Genomic DNA, 26,138 nt, shown 5'->3' on the forward strand with positions numbered 1-26,138 from the left:
TTTTATTTTATTGTTACAGACCAATCAGGAAACATCAGAGCTATTTTTCCTTGTGTTCCCTCCATCCATATCCCTTCAACCATCCACACTTACGCACTCTTTACATTCTTGAAATTTTGTACTCTTCTTTCTCATAAGCCATTTCTTTACAAAAATAAATAATTAAATAAATAATAAGGTTCAGCAAGATACATGCCTTTTATCCAAGTGCCTTGGAAGCAGAGGCAGGTAGGCCTCTGTGAGCTGGAATTCAGCCTAGTCCACATAGTGATTTCCAGGCTACTCAATGTGACGTAGTAAGACCCTGTCTTGGGGAAAATAAAAAGGTGGCTATGACAGGCAGCTAAATGATCTACAGTGGTTTTGGAAAATAGAGGGTCAAAGTGGCCGAACCAAGAATCTTCCCAGAGAGGTCAGGAAAGAGCTGGGGAAGGAGTTGGTTGCCCTCTTCAGCTCCTGATAGACTTTTAGCCCCAGAATCAAAAAGGTTAGGCTGATTGATGGCTATTTAGAAAGGCTGGACCTAGACTTAGGATCTCTCACAGACAGAAAAAGCACAGTGGATAACCTGAGGTCAAGCATGAGGTAGAACATATTGAATGTCCACAGAGAAATTCCTCTGTACTACCATTATTATTATTATTATTATTATTATTATTATTATTATTATTATTATTATTATCATTACCAATATTATATTGGTACAACAAATTCTACATAGTTATAATATAACACACACACACACACACATTTTGTGATGACTAAATATGCCTAGTGGCATATCCAGTTCCTCTTATTTTCTACGGCAGCACACTTTCGAAAACTATATATAACAATTATAGTATATAATACACACACACACACACACACACGCACACACACACACACACACACATAGTCATGAATGATAGTCACTATTTACAAGGTGAGCTCTTTAGCCATTCTTAACCAGAAAGAATGCTAGGCATGAAGGTAGCAATCGCTGGCTCCTCCACAGCTAGAAAAGGATCAGCCCTTCTCTGCAATTGACAAACTGTTCTCTGGATCTACAGGACAATGCATTCTACACTGGCCACCTGACCACACTGGCCTTTCTCCCATCCACATACTAACTAATCACCTTCTGAGATCGAACAGTTGTTCAGAGTGATACGGCTATAGACTTGGCTGCTCTTTCTAAAGCTATATGGCATTCATTTGGAGTCCTCTTCCCAGGATTAAGACAAGCTGTCTTAATACACATATTATTTCCTTGTTTGAAATAGAAGAAAAGGGAACCAAAGGTGAGGTTGCTGTCTGTCAAACATCTTCCAAAACACTTTATGTTGCTCAGTTCTAGCGGTTTGAACGGTCTCCAGCCTTAAAAGAGCCCTCCATGGGCAGCTCCGCCAGGGGCCTGTGATCTCCATGCTGTGTGTAAGGCAGCAGCCTCTTGTGTGTATGTGTGCACGCATGCAGGCGTGCTTGCTTCCCTTTCTCTGTGTGATGAATAGTGATTATCAAGCATGGCAAAGGAGGTGTAATAACAGGGTAGAAGACACAGATAATAGGGCCTTTCTGGCACAAGCAGCAAGTTCATCTGAATTCGCCAGAATCCGTTTGTGGGAAGAGCGATGGATAGGAATACAGAAAGGTAGACACTAACCTTTAGTTTTCAGATACATTTGCTGCACGTGGTAATTAAAGCTATTTTTAAAACTCCTTAAGTGTCAGCACTCCCTTTCCCAAGCATTCTTCTGTCAAAACTCAGTAAAATGGCAATCTGTTTGTTGGGAACAATTGACTCACGTCTGAAAACATGGAGTCTGATTCTACAGCAATGGTAGGTTGTCTGTCTAAAGGAAATTTCAACTTGAGCAGCAAAAGATTTAGAAAAGCCCCCCACAGCTCATGTGAGCTGTGGTTTAGTGATCTATGGATATATGCTTTCTGCTTGTGATGTTCCAAGTTGACTGAGGATGGAGAACTTAGCTCTCAGATTCATAGGAGCCCAGTGACGTTCAGTACCTATATGATGAACTGTGTCTTTGGTCATGGTAGGGAGGCAGGATAGGAAGAATTAGGACTGATGAAAACTCTGTTTGTGTTCCCCAGGGTGTTGGAAAAGCCATGAACGACATCTTCGGTAAGGTGGGATAGGGGCAGGAATAGTAATTGAAGTTGAGTCTTAAAAGGTGTATAGGAGTTTGAAAAGCATAGGCAGAATTAGGGTTAGCAAGCCCAGGATACAGCTGTAGATACTGCAGCTCAGATTCATCTAGGCAAGAATCTCCTTGTGCTCCTTATAAAGAAATATACACACTTACAGTCAGGTCCTTACACTGGGTATTTATTAAGTACACAGGAAAAATTATCCACAAAGCTTTACATACTTGCTAAGAAAAAGCTCCTTTGAAAGGGATCGCTAAATGTTTGAGTCCATGCTCACTTGGCTACTTCCTGTATGTCAACTCAACCACCCAAGTCTAGCAGATGACAATTATGAATCTCATGAACAGGTAAGCAAAGCAAGACCATGGGAGGAAAGGGAACAGACTGTCAAGCCTAGGTCACACAAGTGGGAAGTACTGGAGCCAAAGATCATATACATGTTCCCAAAGACTGTGAGCTAGAACCTAATGGCACTTTTGTTCTCTTGACTAAACTCACCTCCTGTGTAGGCTCCAATGCCCTCTTCAAGAGCTCTGAGACTACTGAAAGTTCCTACAGAACAATAATGTTCTCACATGTGTGTGGCCATAAATACTAAGTCTCAGGTTCTCTTGGAGTTGGGAGAGGATATAGGCCCATTCTGTTTAATCAATGGCAGGCATTTCCAGGGTCATTGTTTCCAGACTCTTAAGATACATATTAGCTTGTTTCTGTGGGCTTTGGTGAGGTTCCTTTGTGTTTTCCATAAGCGATTTTTAAAGCAAGGTGGTGATTCACATGATAAGCATAAAGAGAACACATAACAAGAAACAAAACACAGAAGTTCTATAGTAAGGCTCTCCTTAGCAAGAACGGTGTTCCTCCAAATTACTTTAAAAGTCACCTATCCCTGGGATTTTGTGACATTCAGCTTTCCAAATAATTTTGTGACATTCAGCTTATCCAAAATAATTTACATATGTTTAGCTAGTGTCTCACCATTCATCTCATTTCATTCAAAATATTTTCATGCAAGCACAGAAGAATGCCCATGTATGAAATAGTGGCAATAGTAGAAAAGGCAATGCAGCATAGGGTATGTGATTCTTAAGTCTTGAACTCTGCAGATCTGTGTTGTTCAGATCCTAGTCCTGCCAGTTTCTGATTATAGCATAAAAATATTTGTCTATCTCTCTTTCCTTATAAGAATGATTTAGGTTCTTAGGGACTTGGTCCTGCAACCTCTCCTAACATCCACCAGAGTCTACAAGAGATGCCTGAACCTCCTTGCCAACTGCACCTGACAATGCTGATTTCCCTCCCTCTCCTGACATAATTGGTACCCGGGAACCCTGCTACTTCCCTCCTCTCCCCTGCAGCTGTTCCCTCTCAGACCCCTTTGTGGTGTCTTGATACAGTCTCAGTGGTCAATGTTTGAGCCTCTTCTCATGTTAACTAGTATGTTCCTTGGCAATCTCTTCCAGCTACATGATGTAAAAATCCTCTATATGCAAATAGTTCCCAAATCCAAGCCACCAGAGTCACCTTCCCTGAACTTCAGGATTGCATACCTACACCTCTATGTAAAATCACTCTCTAATAGGTATCTTAAAACAGACATGTTCAAACTAGATTCCTGATTCTATTCTTCAAATATACAACACTGAATTTTCTCAAAAGTAGCTTCTTTTGCCAGCAATTAAAACTAAAGCACATAGCCAAACAAAAACCCAAGAGTTTTCCCTTTCTCACATAACCCATACATAATACCACTAGTCATCCATGCCCCAGTCCAACCTACCACCCTCCTCCCTAGATAACCATGCAGCCAGTCTGCTAAATGGCTTCCCATCTGGACTGCTACACACATACCTCCAAGCCATTCTTAATGTACATGCTAAAATGTTTAAAATAATCTGCATCTTGCTCAAAAGTCTTTCTTCATTTTCCCTCCACTCAGATAAAAAGCTGAATGTGTTAGTGACACTGGCTTATAGAAACTGGCTTCTTATTCACAACCTCACCTGTCCATACATACATGCATGCATACATACATACATACATACAATGTAGCCCCAGCATTGCTTCTAGAGCCTGCAGCCAGGCTCCTGCCAAGAAACTCCTATCTAATAGTCTCTCCCACGCCTCTGAAGCCAATCCTCCACTTATATACACAACTTCTTCATCCTCTCACCTCTTCTAGTCCATGCTCAAATGTTCCTCATCCAAGAAGCTTTCTGTTGTCATCTACTATAAAACTAAAAACCATTCTTTCTCACTTTATCTTAAAATATTTCATCAATATATGCGAAGTCCATGGATCTAGGAGTACTTTCATGTTTTAAGTCTTATTGAATGGCTGTACTAATAACAGGCAAAGTATAATTCCAAGCAGAGAAAATTACCAAGAATAAAGGAAGTCATTTAATAATTATTTAGTGTCAATTAATCAAGAAAATCTAAATGTTTATGCCCTAGTCAGAAAGCTTCAAAATATATTATACAACTGATAAAATTGCAAAATGAAATAAAACATGATTATCGCTTAATTTTTAATAAGCCTTTCAATAATTGATAGAACAAATACACAAAGATATCATCAAAGATATTAAAGGCACAAATAAAACGATCAACCAAATTGACTTTATTCAAATGTATAGACTGTTCAATTCAACAACAGATTATATATTCTTTTCAAGCTTTCACGAATCATGAACCAAAAAATATAAAGACAATACACAGCACTGTAAAAGTCAGCCTCACTAAATTTAAGAGGATCTAAGTACTAGGAACTATGTGCTATGTTCCCTGACCATGCCAGAATTAATTTAGAAATGGATCTGATAAATCCCCAAATATTTCAAACAAAATAACATACTCCTAAATAATCCATGGGTGAAAGCAGAAACCAAAAAGTAATATGGAAGATATTTTGAGGTGAGTAATGAAATATTATACATTAAATGTGTGTGATGAAACCGTGTCACTGAAAGGGAAACATGACACTTAAGAAAAGCCTCAGCAACCTCATCTTCCCCTGTGGATCTATAAGAAAGAAAAGTAAAGGATGGCCAAAGTAAGCAGGAAACTGAAGCAATAAAGACTAAAGCAGAAAAGGCAAAAGGGAGGTAGGGACTGAGAAAGGGAGGGAGGGAGGAAGGGAGGGAGAGAGGGGGGAAAACAATAAATCCTTTATAATCATAGAGAAAATATAAATGAAACAGAAAAAAATTATTCAAACAATCAATGAAAATTTTAAAAATGGTGTTTGAAATCAACACCAATAGAAGAGATCTAGAGACACACAAAAAAGGCCCAAGTAATGATTATAAAAGATAAGAGAGCTCTTATATCTACCGATTCAATTGACATGAAAAAATAATCAGGAAACACTCTCAACTTTGTATTCAAAGTTTGACAACTTAGATAAAATTTGGGGAACCTCTAGAGCTACCCAAATTATCAAAACTCACTCAAGAAAATAATAAATAGATCTAAGGATTCTAAAAAGTTGAATGTGTAGTTAAAACATTCCTATAAGTGAACTCTAAGCCACATGGTCTCATATACAATCCTGCAGTCACAGAAAAGCAAGTCCACATGAAATGATCTAGAATTGAACCCTTCTCACCTTACATTCTGAACCCATCATTATACCAATATCAGAACCATAAAAATGCATTACAAGGAAGAAGAACCAACCAAAATTCCTCATGCACATTACAGAAATTTTCTCAAATTAAATGTGAAATATAATATAAAAGGTAATTATTATAACTAGTAAGTTTCATCTCAGGGGTTATTTAAATTAGAAAATCAATTCATGTTCTATAGTATATTAACAAACTAAAAGAAAAAATTCACATAATCATCTCAGTACATTCAGAAGGAGCAGTATGTAAAAATCCAGCATGGATTCCTGACAAAAACTCTGCAAGCTAGGAACAGAAAAGGGCCTCCTCCGTCTAATGAACAATGTGTACCTGACATGACACTTAATGGCAAAGCACTACATTTTCTTTTCAGGATCAAGACCCAGAAAAAGATATCTTATCCTACCACCATTTTAGTCTTTGTAATTGAGGTAGTAATAATCAACACAATCAAGAAAGACAAAGAAACACAACATCCAAACACAGAAAAAGAATTAAAGTCGTTGCATTTCCAAAGGACATGGCAGTCAATGACAAAAATGTCACAACATGTTTGTAAAGAGTTATAATTATTAAACATATCAAGATTAGAACATAACACTGATGTTTTTAAAAGTACCAATTACAATGGTGTTGATAAACAATATAAAATATTGACAAAAATATTAAAGGTCCAAACAGTAAAAACAATAAACCATTGCTGAGAAAAATTTGAAACAGCTTAAGTAAATGGAGAAAAATACATCCTGGATAAGAAGACTAAATACTATTTAAAATGGCAATTCTTTCCAAATTCTCTTGTAGATTAAATGTAATCCCAAGTGAAACCCCAGGCATCACTTTTGTGTTAGTGACAAACTAAATCAGTAACAAGCTAATTCTAAACTTCATACAAAAATAATTTTAATGGCCTAAAGTAGCCAAAACAACTTTGAAAAAGAAGTTAGAAGTCAAACAAAATGTGATTTCATATCTTTCCATAAAACAATTATAAGCCAACGAATGTGAAACTGGTATAAAGATAGACAAAACAGAACAACTGGACAGAATTGGATGTTAAGAAATTTTTCAGTCACTACACTAAAGGCACAATCCACAAAAGAATTAATTGACAAGTTGCACTTTATCACCATAAAAAGGTCTGCCATTCATAAAGACAGTGTTATAACAAAGAAACAAACTGCAGCCTGGCAGGAAATATTTGCAAAGTATTTATCCAGGAAAGAATTTGGCATTGAAAATATTGACATTTTTCAAAACTCAATAAAGCAGGTATAATTCAACAGGCAGGTAAAACACTTAAGCAAACAATTTATTGAGGGAAATATATGCTTGGAGAGATATCTCATTACTAGAATGTATGTCTAGCATGTGCAAAACCCTGGGCTCCATCCTCATCAAAGGAGGAAGGAGAGGAGGTAGAGTAGCAAGAAGAGAGAAAGTAAGGCAATGCAGGCAGGATGGAAAGGTCAGAAAGATACTTAATATGTTCAGTCATCAGAGAAATGAAAACTAAAATTCCAATGAGAACCATCATACTACCATAGTAACTAAAATTTAAATATATTCTTCCCTATAAAATTAAAGCCTACATCCAGCAAAGGTCTATTGTGTATATCCTGGTGGTGGTTTAAATAAGAATGGCCCAGAAGCTCATATATTTGGATGCTTAGCCATCAGGGAGTGGCACTATTTGAAAAAAAATTAGGAGGTGTGGCTTCATTGGAGGAAGTGTGTTTCAAAAGCCCATACCAGGACCAGACTCTCTCTCTCTCTCTCTCTCTCTCTCTCTCTCTCTCTCTCTCTCTCTCTCCCTCTCTCTCTCTCTCTCTCTCTCTCTCTCTCTCCACATATTGATGAATATATAACTTTTAGCTACTATTCCAATGCCTGCATGCCTACTGTCATGCTTCTTGCCATGATGATAACAGACTAAACCTCTGAAACTGTAATGAAGCTCCCAATTAAATGCTTTCTCTTATAATAGTTGCATTGATCATGTGTCCCTTCATAGCAATAGAACAGTGTGACTAAGACAATCCCTAATAGCAGTACATGTGCTGGCCAAAATTCTAGAATCCAAATGCCCATCTATGGAAGTGATTTGCTTATATAGTTGAATATTCCTCATCAATAAAAAGAAAAAAAACTACTTTTATTCTTAAATACCTGCATTTGAATAAAGCCATATCAAAAGAAAATAAAGAATATATACTGAAGTGTTCTGTTTATACAAATCTGTAGATGATAAAAAAAACAACAGGGGCTGTTCTAGTTACTTATCTGTTGCGTAATAAACCCACACCAAAAGCAACTGGAGAAGAAAGGATTTATTTCATCTTATACTTCTAGGTCAATCTGTCACTGAGAGAAGTCAGGCAAGAATTCAAGGCAGGAACCTAAAGGTACAAGTGTGGGGCAGAGTCTATGGAGGAATGTTCCTTAGTAACTTACTTTCTGACTTCCTCGTTTATTCATTCAGCTGGCTTCTTCAGACAACCAGGGCCACCCACCTAAGAATGCCTTTGCCCACATGGGCTAGGTTCTCCCACATTAATCATCCATCAAGCAATCTCTCATATGCATGGCCAGGGTTTCTCATTCCACATAACTCTAGACTATGTCAAGATTCAATGCAATCCCCATCAAAATCCCAACACAATTCTTCAGAGACCTCAAAAGAACAATACTCAACTTCATATGGAAAAACAAAAAAACTCAGGATATCCCAAACAATCCTGTACAATAAAGGAACTTCTGGAGGCATCATCATCCCTGACTACAAGCACTACTATAGAGCTACAGTAATAAAAAAAAGCTTGATATTGTCATAAAAACAGACAAGTGGAACAATGGAATTGAATTGAAGACCCTGATATCAACACACACACTGATGAACACCTGATCTTTTTGACACACTAGCCAAATTGGAAAAAAGAAGGCATCTTCAACAAATGGTATAGTATAACTGGATGTCAACATGGAGAAGAATGCAAATAACTCATGTCCAAATGGATCAAAGACCCAACATAAATCCAGTTACACTGAAACTAAGAGAAAGTAGAAAGTAGCCTTGAACAAGTGTGGGCAGGAGACAACTTCCTAAATATAATACCAGTAGCACACAGACGCTGAGAGCAACAATTAATAAATGGGACCTCTTGAAACTGAGATGCTTCTGTAAGACATGGTCAACAAGGCCTACAAAATGGCAGCACATGGAATGAGAAAATATCTTCACCAACCCACATCTGAGAAAGGGCTAATTTCCAAAATATATAATGAACTCAAGAAACTACACACCAAAATACCAATTAATACAATTTTTAAAAATGGAATACATATCTAAACAGAGAATTTTCAACAAAAGAAACTCAAATGGCTAAAGGATATTTAAGGAATTGCTCAACATCCTTAGCCATCAGGGAAATGCAAGTCTAAAGGATTCTGAGATACCATCCTATACATCAGAATGGCTAAGAACAAAAATGCTAATGACAGCTTATGCTGGAGAGAGTGTAAAGTGAACACTCCTCCATTGTTGATGGAGGTGCAAACTTGTACAGTCACATTGGAAATTAGTATGGCAATTTCTCAGAAAATTGAGAATTAATCTCGAAATCCAGCAATACCACTCAGGCATATACCCAATGGATGCACAATCACACCATAAGAACATTTGCTCAACTATATTCACAGCAGCATTATTTCCAGAAACTAGAAACAACCTAGATGCTCCTCAACAGAAAAAAGGATAAAGAAATCGTGGTACATATTCATAATGGAGTATTACTCAACAGTATGTATAAATAAATAAATAAATAATTTTTTTTTAAAGTGACATCTTGAAATTTTGCAAGCAAATGGATGGAACTAGAAAAAAATCTTCCTGAGTGAGGTAACCCAGACCCAGAAAGACAAACATGGTATGTACTCACTCATAAGTGGATATAAGATGTAAAACAAAAGATAACCAGGCTACAATCCACACTCCTAGAGAAGCTAGGTGGAAAAAAAAAGGGAGGGGGACCCTAAGAGGGACACACAGGGAGGGAAGACTCCAGGAAGGAAAAATATCTAAGCTGTCTTAGATAAACTAGGAGGGAGGTAGAAGGGAGGGGATGGAAACATGAGAGCTCAAGAAGACTGAGTTGTGGGAGGCACAGAGTAGAACAATGAAAGAGATATCTTGATAGAGGGAACCTTTATGGGGTTAGAAGAAACCTGGTGCTAGAGAAATTCCCAGGAATCCACAAGGATGACCCCAGATAAGACTCCAATAGTGGAGAGAGTGTGAAGGAGGGGTTTAAATGAGTCCACCAGACCTAAGATAGATGATAAATATGCAATTATTAGGGAAGCACTTACACAGATAGGAGTAAATAACTGCCATGGTCTTCATGCTCCAAAAGAGTGAGAGTCAGCCCCTCCTCTTCCTTATAATGGGTCACACCTGCAACTAAAACCATGTCCAAAGAGTGTCGCCACCACTACAAGTTCACTGGCAAGATGTCACTACAAGGGTATCTGAACGGGCCTTCCCCTTTAATCAGATCAGTGACTGCCCTATTATCAGCATAGAACCTACATCCAGTGACTAATAGAAGCAGATGCAGTGAGTGATCCATAGCCAAGCTCTGGGCAGAGCTCCTGGAGTTCACTTGAAGAGAGGATGGAGGGATCATTTGAACAAGGCAGGGGGAGGTGGTCAACAGCATGATGGGAAAAACCACAGAGGCAGGTGATCTAAGCTAGTGGGAGCTCGCTGACTATGGACTGATAGCTGGAGACCCTGCATGGGACTGAACTAGGTCCTCTGAATGTAGGTGACAGTGATATGGCTTGATCTATTGGGAAGGGGACTGGCAGTGGGACCAAGACCTATTCCAGGTACATGAACTGGCCTTTTTGGAGCCCATTTCCTATGGTGAGATACCTTGCTCAGCCTTGTTACAGTAGGGCCTCAAGTTTGTAGGCCAGGCTTTGTTGACTCCCCAAGGAAGGCCTTACCCCCTCTAAGGAATGGATAGGGGATGAGACAGTGGAAAAAGGGGAGGGAGGGGGAACTGGAGTTGATATGTAAAATGAAAAATATTTTTTTAATAAAGAACAAGGTTTAGAACAGATAAGGTCATGCAGGTCATTGGTGTATGCTACATTGGGAAAGTAATATTTATGGCCTGCTAATTATGCCCTGCCTCACTTCTGAAAACCTATCTTTTCCTGGGCCCTGACCACCTACCATCACTGGGCATCTACATTGTTTATTAAATATTGTAAACCATGTCCATCCAACTCTGTAATTGTTGTATCCAAAGAAGTCTTCTGTCAAGCATCAGATTGAGCAATTACTTTCTCCATCACATGGAGTCCTTTGGAAGCCTGAAAATCACAGTGCACAATCCATAAAAGAATTTCCTGCAGAAGGTTCCCAAGAGAACAGATACAAACTACATGTCTCTTGCCTAGATGAAGTTTTATGGGAAGGCAGTATCATCTTTGTCCATTGTCTAGCGAGGACTAAGGACACCATGTATTTATTTTGACAAACCATGAAGACTTCCCACTTGGAATCTGATAAAGTCACATAGAGAGAAGGCTCTCAGTGCAGCCTGATACAAAGATTCCAGAGGCCACCCAACACATCCAGCCTTGAACTGGCATCTTCACCTCTGAGGCTCAGCTCTTTAATTGTTGCTGTCTTTTTCTGACATAGACTGTGAAGTGCTCATCAATGCAATTTTCTGTTCACTACATAGATCGACCCACCTTCAATCTAACCTTTCAGCAATCTATTTTCTACACAGGGCACTGAAGACTCATTGATAAGCTAGACCTGCCCATGTCCTCAGGGGACTCACAGTATACTAGCCACCTTGTCTAATAATTCATTTCATTTTCCATGTGTTCTTATAACTTAATCAATCATTAAAAATATGTTTTATACAAAAATAACATCTGCTTGCCAGTGCCCAATAGTAGAGCCCAGAGAGTCACTGAGTCCCCCAGAGAGGTGCACAAATTTAGAAGCCAATTTTGTCTTCAAAAAACAAAAACAGGAGTGTAATATGCAGCAATACTAGTGAACAACACCTGATATTAGCCTCTGGCCTTCACATGAACATTCACAAATGTGCATGTGTACTTGCACACATATGACCTACACACACACACACACACAGAGAGAGAGAGAGAGAGAGAGAGAGAGAGAGAGAGAGAGAGAGAGAGAGAGACCAAATCCTAGAGTTGAGGTTGGAAAGCGACTTTTCATCAAATGCTGCCTGCCCCTTGTCTTTTTAAATTGTTTTCCTGATTTTATTACCAGTCACTACATACAATACAAAGAACAGCTAGTGAAAACTACTTGTCTGTGCCTCTATATTGGTTAGCTTACATTATGCAGTGCTTAAAATGCTATAACACTTCAAGAGAATAACAGGGTTTTTGTTTCCTTGGGGACCATACTTAAACAGTCTGGCAATGACACCGTTGTGCTAATGGCTTTGCAAAGAACCAGAAATTGTGGTCAGAGTCTGATTCTGAAAAGCTCAGGTATACATGACAATGGGGACACTCTTTGACTGACCTTTGACCCCAGCACATGAACATCCTTAAAGATCTTCAAAGGTAGAGTCTCTGCTAAAGTGTTGACCCCAAATTCTGATGTAGCATATGGTTACTGCCAGAGATGTTCTCTAAATGAAATTTCAGTTTATCCACTGGGACAGCCACATGGACAATGTGGGTGGTCATGGCAGCCCACTTTATTATTCCTGCTTCAGAAGGCAGAAAGAGCATCCCTAGAGCAAGCTGACTAGACCAGACCATGTCAGTGAAACCTGAGATCACTGAAAGGCTTTCTCAATAAATAAGGTGGAAGAGCAATTGTGGTTGGTGCCAACATCAACTTCAGGCCTCCACATGCCTGTACATACACATGTGCATACTCACCCACATGGACAAAAAATGTGTGCACATACAAAAACATGGGAATAAAAGAATCTCACAGGCAACACACAACCTCTGCCTGACTTTGAGGAATTAATTCAACTCCTGCAACTTCTGTTTTCTTGTATGTAAAACAGGAGTGATAATAATTTCCTAGTGGGGCAATTGTAAAATGATTGACAAGCACCTGCCATGATCAGGAAATGCTGGCTGCTGTCCTGTGCATCTCAATAGAAAAAGCCTTCCTGGAGAAGGATGCAATATAGAAGGGAGCAAGGGGTTCCCAAATCCATCACTTCTGAAGAAAGACATGTCTGCTTCAGAACTCTCAGATCAATCTGCTCTTTCTGGCCAGCCAAGATGAGTACTTTCTGTGGTGGGGCAGAGACTTCCTCCTGTGGCTGTTCCGCGATGGCTCTGTTGGTGCCCCTTTCTATACCTGTCTCCTGGTGACTCTAAGCTCTGGGTTCAAGCTGCCTCCAAAATACCTGGGTAGCTAGGAGTAGGGACTACCCCAAAGCACCTCATACTGTGCAAGTCTGAAGTTAAGACCAGCCCCTGGAGAGGGAGTCAGGCCTGGAGAGACAGGGCACCTTGGGGATGGGTGGAGATGCAGAAGAGGGAAGTGAAAATCTTTAAAATGTAAAATAGTCGGTTTCTGAAGCCTGGTCACAGAGAAACACTGGCTATTCACTGTGGAGGAGTCATCCATAAAGGAAAACTAGCTACAGACATTTGACTGCAGGGACAGACATGGAATGCTTGCTTTCACAGGAACAAAGGACACTAGGCTTTGAAGAACCTGCAGAGAAGCAGCAAAGCTCAGAGGATCAAAACTTGCTGAGGATCAATGGAGCCTCAAGCAGGTGCTGAAGACTGGGGTGGGGGTGCTCATATCCCCTCTCCTAAATTTTCCAGCACAGTTATGGAACTGCCCAAGGGAAATGGACAGCACCTTGTGTCTCCAGCTGGCCCATGTAGACAGAGAGTTCATAACATGTGAACTCACAGAGGAAAGCCATCAGTAGTGGGCCTGGCCAGCAGCTAGTGTGGGATGCTACCTGAGCCGTTTTTAACAACAGCCACCCAAAATGGATTTCAGCCATATTAGCACTGAACTAATAAAGAAATCCACATCATAAAAGAAGAAATTACCCACATAATAAACCTTGGATCTTCCAGAATGATGCCATTAGAAATTGATCAGCTAATTTAGGAGCAGCTGAAGGCTGTATTCCCCCATTGAAAGCAAAACCAAGAAATGTTTACAGGTCTGCTCTCACTGAACAGCATGCAGAGGTCACTTCGGTTGCCCTGACTCTGCTCTGAAAGAGTATGTGGGCAGAGAGTGTTCCTCAGAAATGTTGGAGTCACCCTGTGCACTAACTTCAACATAGGTTAGCAGGAAACAACTTCTAAGAGTGAACAGGTATAGTCCTAGCGATGCCTCATGCTCCCAGTCACCCCTGAGGCCAAACCAGTGGGGTGACCCGACCAAAAGACACTTCCTGCAAACCCTTTTGGGATGAGTGTACTATGTATATACCTACTGACTACACACAAACTCACGCACATGCACACTCACATGGATATACAAATGGCATATCCACACACATATATCCCCACATAATTATACATGTATCTGTAAACTCATGTGTATTATTCATACACATACATTCTCCCAACTATACAAATGTGCACTCTAAATTCACACATACATAAACACTCTTATACCTATATTTACATACATAAACAACTCATATATGCACACACAGTTCACACACATACATACTCAATATACTCAAATGCACAAACAACTCACACATATATACTGATACTATACATTCACATATCCATACACACAAATCTATACATACTCTTACAATACACACTTGTACATATATTTCTACATACACACTCACATGACCATAAGTATACATTAACACTCACAGGTACACAGTTCATATACATACTCAGTTATACCATACCACGTACTCATAATGCTTCTCACATATACATACATGGGTAGACATAAACCATTACATTTTCACACATGCATGCACTTAGAAGCATAAACACTCCTGCTTGCACTCAGACATGCACATAACTCTCTCACATATTTGTAACATTCTGCATGAGATATGGTCTCTATTCTCTCCTTATCCCTTTGTTCTGCCATCTGTATTTACTTTATAACCTGACCTCATCTCCCCGGCCCTGGCTCCTAATTGCTTATCAGCCTCACCTCATCTCCTTTAACTAATTCTGAAACCACTTCTCTGACATTTGCTGTTTTCATGGACTGGATTCTTCTGCTGGCCTCCACCTGTTCCAGGTCAGCATCTTGGGAGGCAAAGGCCAGCTCTCCGATCTCTTGCTTTGCCAAAATGGAACTCCAGGATCCATTCCAGGCCCCAAGTCAGAATTAACCTTGAAAGGATTGTTCAGAGTTTTCCCACTGGGCAGTGGGGCAATGGGGTAGGGCATCCCACATCCATCACCATTCTGGGGTTCTTACCTCATTCACAAACACCCAGTGACTGTCTTTGGAAGCCAGGTTTGTCTCTACAGCCTGCAGAGAGAAAAAGAACATATATGAACAGGAGCAGGCAGAAACTGGCAGGCACACAAGATGATGGGTGAGATGAAGTTTCATAAACATTGTTTTCACAGAATTTTTCCTCACAAAACATGCCATCCCCCTGGGACTCTTCTAGCTGCCTTGGCCACGAGAGATGCCATCTGAGCACAGATGTCTGATTTTACCCTGTCTGTCCATGCTTTCCTGCGCTGGCCAGGAGAAATATTAGAGATCCTAGTTCTTAAGGCACCACAGACCACAGATATAGTCAAAGCCTCCCTTCCCCAAATTCCCTTCCAAAGGAACACTTAAAGACAGTGTTCATCATTAAACAAAACTACAGAACTAGGAAACTGACATATTGGATTTATGGCAGTTTGTCTAGGAAAACAGAAGGCACCAGCTAAACTACAGTGTTGATTTGCATTAGTTTTAGGATCCACCGAGCTGGGTTCTTTCCAGTTACTGAAGATGGACCCATCCCCACCATTCCCTCAGAACTGCCTTGTTATGACACTTGCCATTGCTGTGTATGTGAATGGCTACCACTTCACTGCCTCCTATTATCTATTTTCTCTGCAAGGTTGGGTGGGGCCTCCATAGGATTAAGGTCTACATCTCTCAGGCCACAGCAGTGTCCCAGAGCTTTGCTCTGACACCAACATAAAGTAGGCATTCAACAAACATAGCCTTGCATATGAATAACTGAGAGGTAGCAGCAGAAAATAATCCAGGTCCTTATTTTGTTTTCAGGCTTTGAGCTTGTTTGACCATGGGTTTGTTTGCTTTTGTTTTTATTTAAGAACGGATCTTATATAGCAAAGGCTAGTCTAAAACCCATTGTATACCCAAGACTAGCCTCGAACTCCTGATCCTCCTGCTTTCAACTCCCAAGGCCTAGGATTATAGACATGCACCACCATGCCTGGCCCTCTTGCATGTGTTTATTGGGGCTTTCTCTTTCCTTAAATTAAAAAGCCAATAGACTAAAAGAATTGGAAGGGACTGGTGATTTGCAAGCATGTCCTGGAAGAATGCTCATGGTGAACGTGTGCCAAGAGCTTGCCAAGCACTAGGCAGTGTGCCAAGCCATCTATGAACCTGGGAAAGAGCTTTCAGATTTACTCCTTTTCATTTTACACTTTTCTTTTTACATTTTGGTAATGTAATTTTTATTACTCCTTTGATTTTAAAAATATAGACAAATTAAGGTGCTTAATTAAACTCACTCCATAATACTTTCTCATTTTAAATTAATGTGCTAATGTGGCAAAACAAACAAACAAACAAATTCCATTTATTCCTCCAGATTCATCCACTGGAAGCCGTCTGAAGTGTCCCCTTCCAGATAACACTTGCCCCTCTCCTGTGTTCAGAATTATGTAACTCTTGAGGCCAGAAAGGAAACTTCAGAGAATGAGGTCCATAAATATCCCAAGAATTTCAAAAGAAGCAGAGATAAGAATATGGTCACATTAGTTCTCTAGACGTTCACCCTCATTCCTCCATTTGCTGACATCTATCCTGTATCCTTTTGTTACGTGAGCCTTACCCAACTAACATCATATTTCTGGGATAAACATACCCCTGCTCACCTCAGGAAGGATGATGACCACGATGATGAAAAAAAAAAAAAAAAAGTACAGGAATATGATCTAGATAACTGTGCACACACTGCTAGGCTCTTGCTGAATTCAATCTTTCAGCATTCCCTTAGTGCTCATCTGTTATGTCAGCAACTTGTATATCAAATTAGCATATGACAAGGAACTCATGAGGTCCCAAAGGCTGGAATGCTAAACTGTATCTCAACAGGAGCAGGTCAATGAGGCTGAACTCCAAACAAATGCTGAGATAAAATTTGAATGCAGTACAGTAAAGACTAAAGATGGAAGAAAAGGCTGAGAGTAGGGGTACTGGTTCCCAACCTTGGTGTCGATCTAAGTGAGACACCCTAGTGATAGGAGAAACCACATCCCAGATCCCAGGCATGACATGAGAGAGTTTAAGCCAATAGCCACATAAGTAACAAGGTACTCATACTGCGTAGGATGGTGTAGGTATCTAATCAAATGAAGAACTGTCTTGTGGAAGAGTCCGAGTTGCTCTCTGCAGCACTTAAGAGTGGGTTTACAGCGAATGGCTCTAGTAATCAAAGAAGATATACACAGCAGAAGAAAAGTTTTCTAACTTTCTAGGTAGGGAAAATAGTCTGCCTCAAGGTAATGAGGCCCACCAGAAGTACCCCCAATGTTGTCAATGCCAGCAGTGGCTTAGAAAGTTAGTAGTGACTTGGAGGGTAACCGTGGGTGAGAAGCATAACTCCATACAGAACTGGCATCCGCTGCAATAACTCCCAAGTAAGGCTTCAAGTAAGAAGTCCTAGAAACTGTTTTTAAAAGCGCAGGTCCTGACCTCACTACAGAGGGTCTAATTCACTGAGAGCAGCCACCTGCCTAACACCCTCATGGTTTCCAAGCTCCGACCTGTACCTTGGCCCTGAGGTCTCTGCCATAGAACCTGCTGCTCTGAATCTGAAGATGCAGGTGCATTTTGCAGCAGAGAGGGTGCCAGCATTGCCAATGATCATGGCCAGTTGCTGAGAGACCCTAGGGAGTGTGTGGGAACATGGCTTCCCTAAGAAGTCTTCCTACCTGGTGTCAGACTCAGGCATGGAAGACATTGACAGACAGAATTGATCAGAAAACCCCGCAGGATGGCTGGCAACCTTCCCTGTCCTACTTTCCCTCGCCAATTAAGCAACAGCTAATTTGTTAAGCCTCTTCTTCCCACATGAGATAAATAGCACTTGGATACAACCTTTTACCAGAGGGTACAGCTCACACAGAGACTGGGGATAGGTGGTAAGAAAGGGCAGCTACTGCAGATCGAGCCAAGCCACACTTGCCTCCCTTTGCAATTAGTGCACTCAGTGGGATGAATCCTAACAACTCACAGGCCAGAGGGCAGGGTCCCTCTCTCTCCTCACTGCTGGTTCTGCTTCTAAGTGGCAGCGAGAAACAAATGCTTCTTTCATCGCGGAGTAATCATGGCATAGCGGAGCCTTTGCTGTATGCTCCTGTGTCACCTCCCAAGCACATTTTTGTGATCCACAGCACTTGTGTACCAATTATGTTGTGGTTACTCTAGCTAAAGCCCTCGCATCACAGTGGGATATTCAATTACGCACTCTCTGTGTGTACATTCTCAACCACCAACACCCAAATCTCAGGTTGCCAGAACTGCACTTGGCACTCGTGATTACCTGGGAATTTATACCCTAACCAAGAACTGAGGTTGTCACAGATGCAGAATCAGCTGTCTTGCTCCCTGGCGGGGATGTCTCTCAGTGTCATCTCAGCTGTTCCCAGAATCCAGCTACCGAATGAGGTCACAGTTATGTCACTTGGCACCTTCATCTCCCTTCCCACATCCCCAGGTACATGCTGGCTTTCTTGCTTGAATTCCTCTGGGAATACTTCATAAATAATTGTCATCTGAGTCCCTCCTCTCACAGTCTGCTTCTGAGATTCCAAGCTGAAATAAACAGCTCCAGCCTGGGGTAATGTTAAGAATGAAATGGTTTTACGTGCTATCTTACCAGTCAAGTAAGGAACTCAGTACATGATCAGTCATTGCAAAAGTCCTCTTTATTCCTTTACCCTGCTTCTCCTGCCTTGTAGCCATTACAGGGTCTCCTCCATCATCATTCCAGAGTCTCTTCCAAGTGTATAATTCCTCATACTTTCCTTCCTTCATTTAACAGATAAGAACTGCCATCCATGACTTGACATCTGTCTTAATACTCTTAAACACAGAACTCCACTAAATGTCATGTCAATGCCATGAGAGTCAAATAGTGATTTGTTAAAAATAATAATAATAATAATAAGTTACTGAGTATAGCCTCGAAACGTGGTAGGTGATGTCTCTTCCATGTCCTCCTACACCTCAGAGAAGTCCAGCATGGTACGTCTCCTCTCTTGCCCAGCATGGGATTCTCTAGGCACATGGCATCACAGGTATCTATAGAGAGAGCTGGCTCAACCAGGTAAATTGATTGTAGCATCTATATCCTGCAGCTGTGTATTTGGGGATGGAGCTGAGATAACCTCATGTTCAGAGACAGCTTTCTCATTTACCTCCATCAAGTGGCAAGTTGGTTAGGTTTCTCCATGGAGCTGACAACCATGGCTGCTGGTACCATTCTAAAGATAAACCAGGGTAGAGACCTAAGTAACAACAGGGCCTAGGTCCCAATGAACACAGAGGGATTGCTACAGTGGCCCAAAGCTTTGGCCCAATGTACATAACCCTACTGCATTGTCATGACTCCTGCAAGACATTACGGAACTGAAAATTTTCCATGTGCCTGACTAGTGTGACTTGTCAAAAAACAGGAAGCACAAATTTTAGAGAGAAAAGATGAGGAGATAGGACTTCAAAGGGATGAAGTTTATTTTCTTCTGATCGGAGAGAGGCAGCAGGAGATGGTGGTAACAGATAAAAGGAACAGATGTGGAGGGTGACACAGACAGATGGTGGAAGGAGGCATAAGTGTACAGACACGTGCCCATATATGTGTAGATTGCAGAGACATACACATTGACACCCACATGCCATCCTTTGGAAGTGAAAGTGTGATGTCATAAGTAGACCCTGGCTAAAACAGCAAAGAGCAACTGTCCTTCCGAGCCCTAGTGTGGGATGGGAAGGTGTCTCCCTGCTCATAAGCAGCAGCCTGATGTGAACCTCCAGAATTTTTTCCCATGGCCAATTACAACAGTACTACAGTATATAGGACACATGACTTCAACACACCATCCTGTGGGCCCACTCAGAAACGAGACAAGTGAATTCTGTTCTGGCCACCCTGATCCACAACCTCCACAGAGAACGAGATTCTGGCTAAGTTCCATCTCTGGACAGAAAACAGTCCCTGGGCATAGCAGAAATGGCAAGTATCAGACATCATGCCGAGATTGAGGCTGGAGAGGGTTGACAGCTGTACCTTGATTATGTGGTGATGAGGCTCAATTTCAGATGGAAGCAAGAGAACATGGGTGCTTAGCACACTGCAGGATGCATCTCCATCCTGGACACTTGTGTCCTCAGACTGTTACACAGAAAGAAAAAAGTTTGAGGCATATCTAATGCCAGTGGGGGGCCTGCTTTTAACCTCCTCAGGGACACTTCGATGCAGGCTCCCCTCTACTTCATATCCATGCACATCATTTATTCTCAACAATCTAAATAGGTAAGCAGCTTGCACTGAAAAACTGAGAGTTCTGTGTTGATATTTGTAGAAGAGTGTTTAGCAAAAAGAATGAATTTGAATGCTAGCCCCAGTTTTACTGCTCAAACTTCAGTCACATGGCTCCCCAGAAGGTCAAAACAATTGCCTGAGAAAGTATATTATACTGCAAGCCTAGCCCATATCCCACGACAGTGGAAACAAAACAAGGAATATTTTATTTGTTTTCATGTTTGTTTGCTAATCTTATTTCGAAGTAAAACCATTATATGCAGGCGTGCCTTCATCCTCTAGGCTAATTTGTTCTCATGAGCTCAAGACCATTATTCCACTGGTGTTCTTAGGTGTGAGCCTGTTTCCCTTCATCTTGGCCTTATAGGACTAGTAAATGGAGTAGAAAAAAAAACTCCACATGGAAGCTTTCCAACTCTATTGCTAAGAGTTTATTTTACAAAGTACAAATGCCACTGATAATTTATGTGTGTGTTAATTGTTGGCCACTTATCTAGGCACCCCCCTCCCATCACTGGCAGCCTGGGATAATGAAAGCTTGTCAGCAATTAGCATCTTTTTAAAACCTAACTCTACCACTTGAGAACATTCCCCCCATGGAGCCTAAGGCCTGGCGCTCTCCCAAGGACAGACATTGAGGTAGCTTAAAGACTCTGCTGCCATTGCAGCAACATGCTATTTAGAAACAGTTCTCCCATGCAATGTCACCCACTGAAAGCATGATCTGCACCACTCAGGGATGGGTGACTATGGCTGAGTTTACCGATGTAGGAGCCCGTTTACAAGAAAACCAGCTGAGCAGCCACCATGAGTTCTAAGTGTCAGAAGCTATGTCCTGAACAAAGCAACTGGAAATAGCAGATGTTATGAATTACCTGGAGCCACTGTGTCCTTCTCCCCGACCCCACCCCAAGTTCTTGTTAGCTTTGACAAAGAGTCTAAGACTCAGGCCTAGACCCAGTTTCACTTAGTCTTGTCTCCAGAACTTCATTGGATTCTTGTCTTCACAGAGAATGTCTATCCTAGTTTCTTTTCTTTTGTGGCCAAAGCAACTGGGGAGAAGAAATGGTTTGTTTGGTTTACACTCCCATCAATGAGAGCAGTTGGGTCAGGAATGCAAGGCAGGAACTTGAAGCAGAAGCCATGGTGGAATGGGCTTGGCAGAACCACCTGCTCAGTGAACAGTGCCCCCTACAGTGGCCTGGGTCCTGTACATCAATTAGGACAGCCCCCTGCAAACATTTCTACAGGCCAGTCTAATGTAGGCAACTCTTCAATTGAGCCTTTTTTCTCAGTCGATTCCAGACTGCCACAAGTTGAAAATGAAGGTAAACTAGAAAAGAACCATAAAAGTATTCTCATGGCTTCTACTACCAGATCCACCAAGGTCTGAGATGCCACAGAGAAATCATAGACCCACAACAGTCTTTTCAAGGGTCCTCCCCTGCGTTTTCAAGCAGCCAGCCCTTCCTGACTCACCTGGTGTCACATGGTTCCAATTCACCAACATTTCTTCTAGAGCTTTTTTTCCCATTTATGGGGGGGGAGGGAGAGAATCCAACAAAACTGAGCCCCAGGAAAAGTTGTTCAGCATGGAGCGAGGTTGGATAGTAAGGGTCTCAAAATATGGATTTTGCTGATTTAGGAAAAAGAAATCATAACTGACTAAATACATGTAAACTCAAATAGAGTGGGATATATTCTAGTCTTATCATTAGATTGTCCCAGTTTGAGATAAGCAGCCAGTCCAAACTGGACAGAAGGTAGGAGTGTCAGTTCCCAGCCTGCAGTGGAGGAAGATTCATTACTGATCATTTGTGGGTCCTTCTGATGAAATAGAGACAGGTTCTAGGGCTACGGAGGATGTGAAATTTACTGTAATAAAAAGAGAAAATATGCTACATGTGGACAATTTATGAGGAAACGCTAATATCAGCAGAAAAATGGCATGAGGTCTGCTTGCAGGCACGATCTGTTTAATAAGATCAACTAGGAGAAGTGGAGCCAGGCACCACCAATGAGTATTGGCTGATGGATACTTGGACTTTAATCAGGGATCTATAATCCCCACCTCCTGCAGGGCACAGAAACCAAATGAGGCTGTCCATGCTCTCACTCCCACTGACACTCAGTCTGTATCCTGAAGGGAGGCCACAGGAGCCCGGCTGCTCTATCCAATCTTGTCTCACAGATGAAGGAGCAAGGCTTCCAGGCCCTTGGCCACACGGATGCCGTCATACAATTCCTTCTGAGGACCAAAAAAAAAAATCACTTATGAGCTTATTTGTACCCTAATCTGGTTTAGCAAGGTCAGTCACCAACATCTGCAGTTCTGCAGTGTGGACTGTGAGCCATCAAATGGCTTGGTCCTTCTCCACTCCAGGGCAGGGGACACAGACCTTGGGTGGCAGGTGGCTGCTTACAGCCATTTCTAAGGCATTTCCTGTTCAACTCCAGCTTCAAATGATTTTCCAGAAACAAGCAAAGTCCAGACTGATTAGCAATCTCTCTCTCTCTCTCTCTCTCTCTCTCTCTCTCTCTCTCTCTCTCTCTCTCTCTCTCTCTCTCTCTCTCTCTCTCGGGTATTTCCATGTTCAAACTGGAGCTTGCAAAGGCACTGATTGCAAACAGGTACCCACAGCATCAGATGTTCATAATGAAGCATACAGGAGAACATGGGGCAGGACAGTCCCTCTTGGCACGGCTGGGTCACATCACACACCAGATGCCTGCCTGCCCGCCCACATATAGCTTTCGGCTCCAAAGACCCAGACCCCAGTTGAGGCTATTTACTGGGGGGGGGGGAGGAAAACTGCTACAGTGCCTCACTATGCTCAATTAACACCTCAGCCTTTATCACCACGACCCCTTCAAATCATTCACAAGGGGATTCTGCAGCAATTCCTAAGCGCAGACCTAACTCCTTTCTCAATCCAATCCAAATTGTTTTTAAAAGATGGAAGTCTTAGAATACTTTTTGAAGCAATAAAGTTGAAAGTAGCAATTCTTTACCAAGCTGATAAGAGTTGCCAGGTGTAATTTGTATTCTTTTTTATAACACTAGCTTTGTAGAGAATGGAATAGAAATATGTATAGAGAGAGACAAGAATGTTTTCTTCCTGGCTGTGTTGGAGGAAGAGCTCTCTGGGCTCAGGAAAAAGTGAGAAATATACCCCTGATTTGGGTCACCAGAAAGCCAAAGAGGTACCTGTAGATTAGTGGGAGGCTGCACAGGGGTAAAGGACACTACATAAACTACAGTTCACGTAGGCAACCTTGGTGCTCAATTGGAGTCTCTGTCCCTGAGCTGACCAGGAGGTCATGATGGAGCTCAGAATTCTTGGTGAACAGGGAAAAGATTTTGCAAATTCAGTGAGTGAATGTTTGGAATAAGAGCAATCTCTTTTCCTTAGACTGCACGATATAAGCTGCTGTATACACCTATTCGCCAAATATGAAGGGCTACACAATTGAATTTTGGAGTTAGAAATGACATAAGGATTTGCCAAAAGTCCCTGAGGCTCCCAGGAAAGCCAGGCAACCCTGCATTCAGTCCCTAGAGCTAATAGGAACATAATCAGGTATTAAGTAGGCATAGGTTTAGTCCTAAATCCCCATCACCTGGAGCAGCCATTTTCACTGTCCCCACAAAGCACCTGTAAGGATGCTATACTTGGACAGAAAAATGAATGCCTATCTCCCAAGGAGACCTAGAGGCAAAGAAGCACTGAGTGCTGTGGGGATGCCCCTGAGTCATGTTCACATGTTGTGAACAAAGGTTTGCCTCTGGAGTTATTCAATACGATCAAACCCTCTATGGCCCTCAACTAGAGCCTCACTTTCATTTGTGGATGTACTGACTAAATCATCACCACTGGCCTAGCCTGTTATATCCGGCCACCACTCTATGTAAATATTCCACATTAGAACTGCTTCCTGCCTCACACATCAGGACAGGAAGAAGATACTCAGATCTGCATATGCAGATTGGAAAGAAGCTTTGGGAATATGCAACATCCTTCCCAGGGCATCTCCTTCACTGCTCCAGGCTTCAACACACCTGCTACCCTTTGATACTGATATGGCTGTCAATTAAAAGTGCACATAGTACATCTCCAATGTGGATTATACCCTGGCTCAGTCAGGCAGGAGTATACATAGCACGAGCCAGGAGTTATCACCTAGAACACTGCAGGTTCTTACCCTGGGCAACGGAGCCTACAAATTTGGAGTCGGTGGACTGTATTCCAGTGACTAGAAGGGTTTTAGGAGATGGATAAAATTTCTTGTAAAACAATGAAAATCTGTTGCTAGAGAGTTAAGAGTGCTTGCTGTTCTTCCAGAGGAGCCAAATTTGGATCCAGAGTCACCCACACTGAGTGACTCTAGCTCCCAGAGATCTGACACCCTGTTCTGGCCTCCTCAGGCACCGCACACACACAGACATGCCTGTCCCACCTTGAGAGTCACAAAGCACACTAGCAGGCAAGTCCTCATGACACAGAAACTCACCAAATTTGATTTAACTTGATTTGCTGTCCAGCAAACTTCTCTCTTAGGGTATTAGATTTCTTTGTTAAATAAACCCACTGGTAATGCACCAGACACTAATGTTACCAGAGCAGAGAGTTATAAAGGGAGCCCTAGGCTTTGGAGACCCAAAGGAAGAAATCAGGCTAGGAAGTCCCCATTCAGATTTGGAGTCCAGAGAGATAAGGCTAGCCCTGAAGGTGAGTGAATATCACAGGCATGAGAGGGACATTTGACAAATATCAGTGGTCTAGAACACAGCATGGCAGGGGCCATTTGATGGAGAGAAGAGAATGTAGTTTAATATTGAGGAGGTGTTGTCCTTAACAGAAAATTAACTAGGGTTTGATACAAAAAAAGGAAATCTAACATAACTTCTAGATTCATCTCCATCAAAACAGAATCAGATTAGGCTCAATAAGGAAGATGGTGGATTCATGTGTGATTTCCTAAGAGGACAGGAAATTGGACAAGGTAATCTTAAAAGTCTGAGAATAGTAAGTAATTGAGGTAGTGAACAGCAAAATGTAAAAGTCCATAGGGGCAGGTGACATAGTAACACCTTAGCCTGCAGAGTCCCCTGTCTTCCACACACAGTCAGCTCCAGCTGTAGGACTATGACCATGGAAACTGAGAGCCAAGCAGGCAGTAGCAGAGGAGCAAGAGTCACCCCTCCCTCACCACTTCATAAGCCACAGTTTCTCACTATGGTTTCACTGTTGCCAAGCCACCAGAGTCCACAATTGGTACCCTTTATACCCAGCTACGTCAGTTTTAATTGCTGATAATGTATTTATTAACTTATAGACTATCCACAGCATCTCTACATCACACACACACGTCCCCTATATGACCTGCACTGATACAGAATGTGCTCGGGCCTAAGAGAAGACTTCTCATTTATCTTGTGATTGCCATTCTGTTGGAACCAGCCCATTGCTCTATTGAAACTCTCACACCATTTCAGATCCTCTTCATGCCTTCACTCTGAAGTCACCATTAGAAATGTAGTTGAGGATAGCACAGTATG

The 26,138-nt window shown here is 41.6% G+C and overlaps 1 protein-coding gene across 1 annotated transcript in view; it reads right to left on the reverse strand.

The window, feature by feature from the left end:
• The window catches only part of Grid1 (glutamate ionotropic receptor delta type subunit 1), a 293,681-nt gene extending 278,380 nt beyond the window's left edge, over positions 1 to 15,301 (reverse strand). Inside the window, exon 1 of the mRNA XM_051206794.1 lies at positions 15,250 to 15,301. The gene's annotated coding sequence lies outside the window, so the exon portion shown is untranslated. The remainder of the gene's footprint in view (positions 1 to 15,249) is intronic.
• Between the last annotated feature and the right edge of the window lie 10,837 nt (positions 15,302 to 26,138).

This window comes from Phodopus roborovskii, unplaced genomic scaffold (assembly GCF_943737965.1).
Source record: "Phodopus roborovskii unplaced genomic scaffold, PHOROB, whole genome shotgun sequence".
Lineage (NCBI taxonomy): Eukaryota > Metazoa > Chordata > Mammalia > Rodentia > Cricetidae > Phodopus > Phodopus roborovskii.